Raw genomic sequence first — 12,289 nt, 5'->3', positions numbered from 1 at the left:
GGTCATGTTGTCTCATTACCTAGCAACACAAAATTCGGGACCTGAGTGTAGGACGAAACTGATATGGGGAACGTCATATACACAGAGTCGAGGGCAAGGAAAGTAAAGACAAGCAAAAGACAGTACTCAGGCATGCTGCGTTACACAACCTCTCGAGGAAGAAGCGAGGCAGCCTTACCTGGTGCCCAGGGTCGCCTTCCCGCCCCCTCTCATGCTCCCTCCAACCTATGGAGGGTCGAGAAGTTAGAGGTTGTGGGAAGTTCGAGACAAGAGAGAAGGGAGAAATACAGCTACATTCATCCCGTGCATGTCATTCATGATGGTTTGCGTTTCTGAGTTGAGGGGGAGGGGGAGGGGGAGGGGGGAGGGGGAGGCGTGGAAAGTGTAGGCCTGAGCATAACTGCATATGGTTACTTAGTATATCCTTGACATGACAATCTTTGAATCACAAAGTAGCTAATTGTCCGTGTTTGTACCTACAGTCCTTCAAAACGGAAAACCCAATTGTTGATGGTGTTTGAGTGAATAATAAAAATAAAGGACGTTCTAAGGAGCCGAACAGAGGGTAAACAACGGCCGTGCGAAGGCCGGGGCGGAGAGCTCTTCGCATTCCATTTCCATCTCGCCTCTTCCGTCTTTTTCCTTCTAGCTAATTCCGCATTTTCCCCTTCCTCTTCCGCATGTCTCCCCCTTGCAATCTCTCCTCTGCCCCGCCTCGCCACGAGGTCGCTGCGGCAGATTCAAACCATCACCTTTAGAGCGTAGGTTGCGTCACGCAGCCAGAAGTGGGGTGTGTTGCCGGGACGGCTGAACGAGCATGGTTGCGACGGCGTTTGATGCCTTAGGTGAGGACTGGTTTCGTTTGTCTCTCACCCTCTCTCTCTCTCTCTCTCACCCTCTTCCTCACCCTCACCCTCACCCTCACCCTCACCCTCACCCTCACCTTCTCCCTCACCCTCTCCCTCTCCCTCTCCCTCTCTCTTTCACATGTGGTCCATTCGCCCCTCCCCCGTCAAGCTCCTATAATCACCACACATTCAGTTTACCTTCCCGCGGCCGCATTCCTTTCACGGCTGTACTCCACTTCCGCCATTGCAAGATGAAAATATAATCCTATACATAATCCACTGAAAATGATGTTGACTTCTGTCTGCCTCCGTCTCTCTCTACTGTATGTGCCTAGGAGAGGGAGAGAATCGATGCGCCGCCGTCTACTCAAAGGAGTTTGAGTCCACAAAATTACTTGCATTTCTATCTCCTTGTTGGCAAATCTAAACAGGCCAGTTGTTTCTTAATCGCTTATCTTGGCTAAATTCTTGTTCTACTCCTCAGCCATTTACTTCCTTTGAATGGGCTAGGGCGCGATATGGCAGGAGGATAATGAACGCGCACAAGGAGAGAAAATATGGAAAAAAGAGCAAACAACACGCACAAGGCAATACCTCAGAAAGTGACAGGAAGTCATGGCAAGATAAACTTAAATATGCAAAAAGGAGAAACCAACAGCACAGATCCTGAATGGCAGCGTGAAGCGGCAGACCTAAAAAACATAGTAACAGCAGCGGGGAGGGAATAACTCGTCACGCCCCCGCCTTCGTCACGGGCGCCGTCACTGCACCACCGGATCAACATTTCTCCCTCAGCCACTTAGGGCGGTCTCCGGTGGCAGCGGCGCCGGGGCAAGTCGACATGGCGTAGCAACCATCCCAGAAGACGACAATAACGGAATACTGAAGAAAGTTTGCGTCAACAGTCACCAAGGCGCTGCTGCCGGTGGCTAACAGCGCCCGCCACCTCGTAAGACAGACTCCGCCGGATCTTCGGCGCGTCTCCCCGACGACCTTATGTGGCCCGGAGGCATCCCCGGTTGTAAGGTCTACGTGCTATGAAGCGTATCGTGCATAAGCATGTGCGAGCATGGAAGCGAGATGTGGGGTGAAGGGGAAATGAGGAGAATGGGTAGTTGGGAGGGGGGGGGATTCTGACTTATACCAGGGAAGGGGAGGGTAAGGGGACAAAAACAAACAGGGGGGGAAAAGATAAATGAGTAAGCAAAGAAAAGAGGATATCAGACAGAAGCCGACTTGATAGGAATACTGACGAAGAGGAAGCGTCATGTGCGAGCAAACGGTAATAAACCTCATGCGACCCAACGCGGTATGACCTTGAATGGGAGGTGGTGTGTGTGTGTGTGTGTGTGTGTGTGTGTGTGTGTGTGTGTGTGTGTGTGTGTGTGTGTGTGTGTGTGTGTGTGTGTGTGTGTGGTTGTGTGTGTGTGTGTGCGCGCGCGCGCGTGTGTATTACCTAGCCTCAGGCGTGTAAAAAACTACATATATATAGCGAAAACAAAGTAAATGTCGAAGAGAAAGAAAGAAGCGAAAAACGGATGGCTAGAAATCCGAAAAAATAATGACACTACAACGAATTCAACAAGAGGCCATATCCTCCTGCTTTCCCCTCCTCTCTTCCTCACACCCTGCCCAGCGCGTAAGCAAAACCTATTAAACCCTGCAGCTGTACCCAACGCAAGCACAAACCCGGAGCGAGACATAGCAAGGCCTTTCTCCCCTCCCCTCCCCCTCCCCCTTCCCCACCACGAAGATCATTCACCCGCGACCTTGAAGACTGCCTTGTCTTGCTGGCTCCTAACCCCCCCCCCCCCCGAACCCACATGCCACTCGCCTCTTTTCTGTCCTCCGACGGCTTTTGCTTACACATCTGCCAGTCTGATTTTGTTCCCGAATCGGACATCTGGGCACCTCTACTCCCACTCCCTGCCTACCTAAAAATGCCTTCTTGCTCATTCCACATGGCTCTTGCCCTTGTTCTCCCAAACCTGACCCTCTCCTTCCTCCGCCCATGACACGTACCTCGCGATAAATCGTCATGACTTTAATTTCCCAGATTAATTGCCTTCATTAGTCTCATTTTCACCGAGTGACCAGCTGACGAACGGGACCCGAGGGCGGCTGGCGACGGAGCTCGGAGGGAGTGTGGGCGTGAACAAAGCAATTAATGGAGAGGTAGAGGGAAGGGAAGAAGGGAGGGGGAGGGAAAGGGGAAGAAGGGAGGGAGAGGGGGAAGGGGAAGGGGAAGGGGAAGGGGAAGGGGAGGGGGAGGGAGAGGGAAAGAGGAGGGAAAGGGAAAGGGGAGGGCGGGAAAGGGGAAGAGGGAGAGGAGGGAAAGGGGAAGAGGGAGAGGAGGGAAAGGGGAAGAAGGGAGGAGGAGGAGGAGGAGGAGGAGGGGGAGGGAGAGGTAAAGGGGAAGAGGAGGAGGAGGAGGAGGAGGAGGAGGAGGAGGGAGAGTTAAAGGGGAAGAGGAAGAGGAGGAAGAGGAAGAGGGAGAGGTAAAGGGGAAGAGGAAGAGGAAGAGGAGGAGGAGGAGGAGGAGGAAGGAGGAGGAGGAGGAAGGAGGAGGAGGAGGAAGGAGGAAGGAGGAGGAGGGGGAGGAAGAGGGGGAGGAGGAGGAAGAGGGGGAGGAGAGGGGAAGAGGAGGAGGGGGAGGAGAGAGGTAAAGGGGAAGAGGAAGAGGGAGAGGAGGAGGGAGGAGGAGGAGGAGGAGGAGGAGGGGGAGGGAGAGGGAGAGGAGGGGGAGGAGAGAGGGAAAGGGGAAGAGGAGGAGGGGGAGGAGAGAGGGAAAGGGGAAGAGGAGGAGGGGGAGGAGAGAGGGAAAGGGGAAGAGGAAGAGGAGGAGGGGGAGGAGAGAGGGAAAGGGGAAGAGGAAGAGGAGGAGGGGGCGTGAGAGAGGGAAAGGGGAAGAGGAGGAGGGGGCGGGAGAGAGGGAAAGGGGGAGAGGGGGAGGGGGAGGAGAGGGGAGAGGGGAGAGGGGAGGAGGAGGGAGGGGGAGGGAGGAGGGGGGGGAGAGAGAGGGAAGGGGAAGAGGAGAGAGGAGGGGGAGAGGGAGAGGAGAGAGAGAGAGGGGAGAGGAATGAGAGAGAGAGAGAGGAGAGGGAGAGGGAATAAGAGAGAGGGGAGAGGGAGAGGGAATAAGAGAGAGGGGAGAGGGAGAGGGAATGAGAGAGAGAGGAGAGGGAGAGGGAATGAGAGAGAGAAGAGAGGGAGAGGGAATGAGAAGAGAGGGAGAGGGAATGAGAGAGAGAGGAGAGGGAGAGGAGAGGGAGAGGGAATGAGAGAGAGAGGAGAGGGAGAGGGAATGAGAGAGAGAGGAGAGGGAGAGGGAATGAGAGAGAGAGGAGAGGGAGAGGGAATGAGAGAGAGAGGAGAGGGAGAGGGAATGAGAGAGAGAGGAGAGGGAGAGGGAGAGGGAATGAGAGAGAGAGGAGAGGGAATGAGAGAGAGAGGAGCGGAGCGGAGAGGAAGAGTGGATAAGAAAGGTCTCTTTCACTTCACACGCTCCTTATAACACCCTCTGCAACATCCTCCCCCTCGACTCTGCGCTCCATCAGAGCCCACGAGGAACCTCTGCAGACCTCCAAATGACCTTGAAAACCTGCTCTCAATGTAGGATGATCTGAGCGAGTTCTTATTCCTCTCTCCTCTCGACACCGCCGCCTTCACTACGGCTCTCGGTTAGCCTTCGGTAGTTGGCAGTAAGGCACGCCCTGTAAGTGTTCGCAACAGAAAGAAACGGACAATGAACTATTTCTATAAAAAAAAGAAATCCAAGGTCCGAATCCAAAGAACCGTCTGCCACACAAAGCACCCAGCACGTTTCCCAGAGACCGAGAGAGACCGAGAGAGACCGCGCCTTGGGAGTCTCCGCAACCAAACACCCTAAACACATGGGAAAAGAGGACTCTGAAAGGTAACAACAACGTTGCGGCCCATATTTACTTCTCTTTTTTTACATTACTATTGCCCGGTAGGGGTAGAGTGGAGTAGAGACGAGAGGCGGGGAGAACTCGTGAGTTGGAGGCAGATCGCGTGGGATTGTGGTCCTCTTGACAACAGTCATCGTGGCGCCAAGCACACCGCTCACCACATACACTCAAGAATTCACCAATTCCCTACTTCCTACCATTACCAATTGGCATCCCCGTCTCCCAAAGCCGCGCCCCTCAAAGATCACATCCCATCCGCTGCTTGCGGCGGCGGCGGCGGCGGCGCTGCTGCGCGGCGTCGGCAGCGAGGGCCGGTGCTCTTGTCTTCCCTGCTCCCCGCGTACACTGTGAACCCGGTAACCTGCCTCCTGCTCTCCCCCATCCCTACCCTGGTAACAGCCCTAGTCCGTCTCTGCCTCCTCTCCTCATCCCCCTCACCCTCCCCCCTGCGGCTTCCCTCCCTTCGCTTCGCTTGTAGTTCCTTCTATCCTCCCATTCTAAACATCTTTATTAGCCCCGTCCCCTACTGTCCTATTCTCGACTTCTCCCCGCCCTTGTTTATTCTCCCCAGCACGCCCACAAGGCATCAGCCCCAAGCACAAGGCATCCCTACAGCCGGGCAAAACGTACATGGCCAGTAGACAGGCCGGCGGGGATGTTGTCGGCATAAGGCATTCAAGATTCGATGAACTTTATAAATGCTTCGCTCTGTGCATACACGAATGGTGACGAAAGGAGGAGGGAATAATTAAAGACATCCACACATGTAGCAAACATATACGCATACACATAAATAATACATTCAAGGACATAATCGCACACTCCGACACAACAGATAATTTGGGGGCGCGATAGGGAAAAGTGTGTTTATGTGTGTGGGGGGGGGGGGACATACACATAAATAATACATTTAAGGAAATACTCGCACACTTCCACACAACAGATAATCTGGGGCCGGATAGGGAAAAGTGTGTTTGTGGGGGGGAGAGGGAGAGGGAGAGGGAGAGGGAGAGGGAGAGGGAGAGGGAGAGGGAGAGGGAGAGGGAGAGGGAGAGGGAGAGGGAGAGGGAGATGGAGAGGGAGATGGAGATGGAGATGGAGATGGAGATGGAGATGGAGATGGAGATGGAGATGGAGAGGGAGAGGGAGAGGGAGAGGGAGAGGGAGAGGGAGATGGAGATGGAGATGGAGATGGAGATGGAGATGGAGATGGAGATGGAGATGGAGATAGAGATAGAGATAGAGAGAGAGAGTAGCAGCGATCTTAGAGAACAGGTAATACTAAGACTTGCCAGCTGCAGCCCTGAAAGTGAAACGTGTAACAAAGAAAAACAAGGAAGGGATTGTGGATACATGTCATACACACATCTCCATTCTTTTGTACTCTTTTCGCTATTTCTCTTTTTCTCTTCCCCGTTTTGTCTTTCTACTCATTCGTGGGAGTAAAATGAGACAGTAAATATGGAAGGTAGACGTTAGAGGGAACACGACTTACAGTGCCACGAGTTGGCGGGTCATAGGATGCAAAAGAGGGGAGGGGAGGGGAGGGGAGTAGTAGGGAGAAGGGAGGGGGAGGGGAGTAGTAGGGAGAAGGGAGGGGGAGGGGAGTAGTAGGGAGAAGGGAGGAGGGAGGGGAGTAGTAGGGAGAAGGGAGGAGGGAGGGGAGTAGTAGGGAGAAGGGAGGAGGGAGGGGAGTAGTAGGGAGAAGGGAGGAGGGAGGGGAGTAGTAGGGAGAAGGGAGGAGGGAGGGGAGTAGTAGGGAAAAGAGCGGGGAGTGGGACAAGTAGGGGAAGGGTTATTCAAGTTGTCACGTAGGGTCCACCGCCCCTTCACTCCTCCCTCTGAACGCCTTTCATCCCCATATCCACCCATAAATAGTATACATACAAAAAAATGATCAGAAAATAAACACTGAAGCCAACAAGCGCGTCCGGAAATGAACTGATGGCGTCGCAACACGTCCAGGCAACGTCGTCACTCACAAGAACGCAGGCGTGCATGTATGCACGCACGTTTCGATAATCCTACAATCCCAACTACAGAAGAAAGTCACACCTTCAAAATGCGTGTAACAAGTTTTCGTACGCACGCGCGCAAGGTAACGCAGGGAAATATTAACAAATTACCACATAAGCTTCAAGGATATTTAGTCAATAGGTCGACGTTAAAGATGTTTATCCCAAGCTGTAAGGCTTCCTTGATATTCGCCATGTAGCGAAAATGTAAATAAAGCGGCAATGAGCACTATACATCACCGTTGCAGATCAGCATTCCAAATCCTGTGTCAGAAAACGCGCAACTTCCCACGCACCTGTAAGCCTCAGCTCAACAGGTAAACAACTTTCATACATACTATCACATTATTACGCCTTGAAATATCTGCATGAATCGTCATCAGTTCAGCGCTAAGTTTACAATTAATTACCCAGCTCCTCGGTCGAACGGCTACCTCGTGTAATCACAAACGTCATCTACAAACAGAGGCGTGAGTGACTGTGCGTGTGTCTGTGCTTGAGTGTCTTTGACAGGATGGAACTGGCCACCACACCTGCCTGAGGTTGCATCATGTGGTGGTGGAATAACATGTCGATAGGATTCTTGGAAAAGGTGCATGTCAAGAGCTTTTGTCTCTCCTACTTTATTTCGTATTACCCTACCATTTCGCCATTACTTTATAAAGTCAATATTATCTATAGAGCACAACAGATTGCGTCATGCAGTTCTGGTAAATTCCGAATAGAAAACGTCCTTGTCTTCATCATAGCAGACCTTTCTTTCACTAACATTCCTAGCTGAACATCTACTTCCTTGTTTGCCGTCACCACACAAACTACTTACAATTAAGTGTAAGTGGTGTTGTGTCACACCTCTGATATTCTCAACTATATTCAACAGCAAGTAATTCCGGCTAATATCCGTCGGATTCATTGTGTTCAACCTAATCACAGCCTTGTGTCACAGGTCAATGAGATCCCAAGACAAACACTTTGAACCCGTACGTGGTAGGAGTGCAGCCTTTCCTTGTCATCAGGAATATGACTACGATGTTATATATGCCGTTTAATGTCAGATCATTCACTTCTTTCAAATCTCAAATAAATATAACCGAGGTTCTATTCCAATCGAAATAATTGCAACATGCCTTGAGATTGCATCAGCTCTAAGGCAACAATTCTCTAACAACACCGACAAAAGCCAATGTGACTTTCTTACCTTTCAAGTTCACAAAATGCCTTCAACAATCTTCAAGTCTCTCTCGAAGTGAGCTTAAAAATGTCTGTAATATGACAAGACACGAAGGAGCTAGACATCACACGTTCGTTCTCTTCCATGACACAAGACCGACTACCCTCGCACAGGATGGCGAAATCAAAGAAAAATGGGATTTCGTGTATTGCATCATGCTGTTCAAACTGCGCGAACTGTCAAACTCCTGCCCAGTAACCAATATTTCCCTAAACTACTTAGATAACAAATACAGTGATGTTTTGTACTTACGTCCGTTTACTTCATCTGTGTCTCTGACGATTTCCACACGACAAAAATGAAACAAAGGTGTGAAAAAATACGAAAAACTCGCAGAGCGTTTCCGACGTGTGTCTTACTCTCTTGCAGCCATAGTTAGAAGTGAGTCAGGTTAACCAACATGGTATCAAAACAACTCACTCTATCGTGATACAGCATTCAGATTTGACCAATTATAAGGACAGTCAGTTACTATATCATGAAGATACAACCCGATTTTGAAATGTGTCTTCGTATCTAGCTCTTCTTACGATGGAAAATCAATAATCTGTTCTACTGTTGTGGAGCTCGGGAATGTTGGCAAGCGTGGTGCAAGGTGATGAAACTGCCGGGTAGAATTTGCGGAGCATTTACTACAAGAAAACCTATCAGAAAGTGCATCTTTACTGGTTAAAATTGATTATTATTCGTCCCAGATAACTAATAATTATAATAGCCATATAACAGAGTTTGAGATGAACGCAGGTTTATAGGAGAAAGCTTATAGTCCTCTAACCTATCTAAGAATTCAGCATATCTGTGTAACGATTTCGAAACCAATATCCTGTTCACGAAACACATGAGTTTGGTAAATTAAGTATTTATGAACATACTGTTAATGTGAAACATTTTGAGCAAGAACAATAATGATAAGTATATTACTGTGATAATATGTGATACGTATGATACGTATTGTATTTAAAAGATAGATAGAATCATTTGTATCAACGACTACTTTTGCTATTAAGATAAATACAACGATTCGTAACGAGAATAATTCACATGTAATATCAGTGTCATTTCCCGTAATGAAAGCATGTAATGTTAATGTTGAGACTTGGCATAATAATTATTACCAACAATATACTCGTAAGGATAATGAGTAAATGACCAGTAATATTCTAAAGTTGCGTTATTAGTGGAATTTAGGGTTTCAGGATAATATTTAGCGACGGTGACAATTAAATCATATTGGACAGCAGTAACTACATGGACATTATTATTAACGCGAATGTAAATTCTAAGCAGTACATTTTGAATATATTCATGCCCAAAATGTAGCTATAGCTACATATTGATATGATCGCTATTTCAGCGTTTATTTATCAGTAACATATGCTGTACAAGAATCCAAAGTTTTATTTTGTAAAAATCCCAATTGGAAATAATTACGTAATCATAGCAAACCAACCCTACGGAAATAACACACCACATCTCGCGGATTATCACCTATGTTTATGTGTAGACATTTTGATTTTTTTTTTTTTTTTTTTTTTTTTTGCTATTATAGAATCAGAACTTCCTATAGGGAAAGCTAGACTGATCTGATAAACGCCTAAACACACGAAAGGTGCACAGCATCCATTGGAACCAGGTTTCAAACGAAACTCACCTACGGCTCACTCCAGACTAGAGCATGACAATTGTGGTGTGATCGCGTGCATTAGACTCGGATACAGGTTGTATTGGCAGTTATGAATATAAGCGAACATTTGTGATAGTCGTCCAGATCAGTTCTTATGAGGTACAAAGCTATTTGTTTTGTAATGTGATATTATGATACAGTGGCTTCGCTTATGTCTAAAAATAGAAACCGTTTACCACCTTGGACATAAATCCCTCGCAGTCTCGCAGGCTTCACTTTGTTTCCTTGCAATGATTCCCAGCGCGAAAGCAGAATTTGTAAGATACGTCGACATGAAAGCGTTAGCTCATTTTCTATCTATCTATCTTTATTTATTTATTTATTTATCTATATTTGAATTATCTATCGGATAATTCAAACATTTTGTATGCCAGAATGCATGGTGAGCGATAGTGGCATTGGTTAGACTTTGGTGGTAACTGAGAAATTATTCATGATTGGACGAAGGCCGTTTGTCTTGTCGACTGGTGAGAATGAGGATGAGGCAAGTGACAGCATTCGTGAACTGTTAATAATAACCGAATAAATGACAGAGCAATTAAGAATAGGATAGGAAGCGAGTTAGTTGTCTACTTGTTAACACATCTGGTATGGCTTCTGTACAGCATGGCGGTATGGTTACCATAATCATTACCATTAACTTCATATTATTGTTATTGTTGATGTTATTGCTATCGCTAGCATAACTCCGAATATTATCGTAACGTAAATATTATCAGTTCTATGATCATTATTGTTGCTATATTTCTTGTCATTGTTATTGTCATTGTTACTATCATTATCCCTATCTGTATTATTGCCATTAGAGATCTTGGTATCATTATTGTTAATTTCACTAGTATGATATGATTGATGTCTATGCCATAGATGTTTTTTGTTTTGTTTTTGTTACTATTACTATTTTGTTAGTTTTTTTTTTTAATCATAATCATCATTGGGAGGAATCACTATCATTGATGTTGTTATTGTCTTTTTTAAAAGAAATACATATATATTATTATGTTTTTAATAGATATACAATTGAAATATGGACCACTGTATAACGGCTCAATGACCATATATTAGTGCACAAACAACCGGTCTATACAGTATTTTAGTGAGAACTGGTTCCCTGGTAAGGCAGTGTGACCGGTTGTGCCACAACCATGTTTATAGTGAGTTCAGCTTGTGGGCTTTTCTACCATTTCAACATCATAGGCAATAAATTTGACATCATTATCCTTTTTAGCAAGCTAGTCTAACAATCTTTAACCTTTACAGGACGAGGGACGTTCTACAACGTCCGTTCAGGTAATGGCAGGGTGACATTACAGAACGCATTCCTTCTACGAGGACCAACTATTTGAAACAATTGATATTACCCGTCTCCACCGAAGTAATCATCTTGTCTTACACTTCGTAGGTCTAGTTATCAGTATAAACCAGCTGTCAGTGGCGGATTCAGGGGGCTGGCTGTCCCCTCTTCATGAAATAAATTAGTAATAAAATTTAGGCATACATATTCATTCTGGAGGAGCCATCCCTACCCTAGCATCCCCCTAATATTCACATCTGCTGGCTACTGGCGGGAGTAAGTCATCCACACCAGCAAACAGTAGTGTTAGTACATTATTCCCATGACAAGTTACAGTGGTGCAACGAGATATGGATAACTCCATACGGTAAACTGGTGTTGTGATATGCCCTTGCTCTTGCCATATGGACTTTAAGAAGCCCGTCTTCAGCTACTGCATTCACTCTCACCAGCCATCATTCTGCTAGCTTTCTGTTAGTCTGTAGGGACGATGAAAAGGAAGAAGTGGTGACCATGGATTTTAAAATCATGCACATCCTCCCAAAGTTATGCCACCCTTCAACTTGTCATAATCTTTTACACCGCTTACATCCCATTCCCAAAGGTACTGGGCCTCCACAGGTGTCAGGCGAATGAGAAGAGAGGCTAAATATCCTTTTAAGAAATAATGCGCACATTATCGAATCGTTATGTAGCATGCAATGGGAGCTGAGTCATTCCCATTATTTAATCAGGTGTCAGCATGAGTGGAGTATTGCTCTTTAAATTGGTCAGCTTTCTCTTGAGTGTCATGCAAGATTTTGAGTACATCATGGTTAGATGGTCCGATTCTAACCACATCTCTTGCAACCACTGAATCATTAAGTGCATGTAGCAATTTCCTTACACTAACATTCTGCACTAGGATATTTTTTTTTACCCTTTATTTTTATCACACACAATTCTAGGTTAGGAAGGGTATGCAATCATGCAAGACGGACACTTCCAAAAATCAAAGTCCTACGAGTGCATTGCCACAGGACTGATCAGAAGTCATGATCAGTTCTCACCAGAATATATAATTTGTGAAGTGTAATTATATGAACGTTCAAGGATTCAACATTTTATAAAATTATATAAGGCAAGCAACATCCATTAGCATAATCAAATGCAACAGATTTATAATTTTATTAATTATTTTAGTCTTTTCTCGTTGCCGCAGAAAATATATTTCTCCAGTCAACTTGCCAGCCATGATTCTTTGTTTTCTTTTGATTTTCAAGTCGATAATTTGATGATAACTTAC

The 12,289-nt window shown here is 46.6% G+C and overlaps 1 protein-coding gene across 3 annotated transcripts in view; it reads right to left on the bottom strand.

The window, feature by feature from the left end:
* LOC122243444 (uncharacterized) overlaps nucleotides 1-8,435 on the bottom strand; it is a 31,163-nt gene extending 22,728 nt beyond the window's left edge. The window contains exon 1 of one of the 3 annotated variants that reach the window (XM_043001044.2): nucleotides 8,279-8,435. The gene's annotated coding sequence lies outside the window, so the exon portion shown is untranslated. Of the gene's footprint in view, nucleotides 1-7,205; nucleotides 7,313-7,993; nucleotides 8,150-8,278 lie in introns of those variants that run through there. The other 2 variants (XM_043001045.2, XM_043001046.2) reach the window with 2 other exon arrangements.
* Between the last annotated feature and the right edge of the window lie 3,854 nt (nucleotides 8,436-12,289).

Source organism: Penaeus japonicus, unplaced genomic scaffold (genome assembly GCF_977035675.1).
Source record: "Penaeus japonicus unplaced genomic scaffold, GWHDUDI00000001_assembly GWHDUDI00000018, whole genome shotgun sequence".
Lineage (NCBI taxonomy): Eukaryota > Metazoa > Arthropoda > Malacostraca > Decapoda > Penaeidae > Penaeus > Penaeus japonicus.
This window is presented reverse-complemented; position numbering and strand designations above follow the sequence as displayed.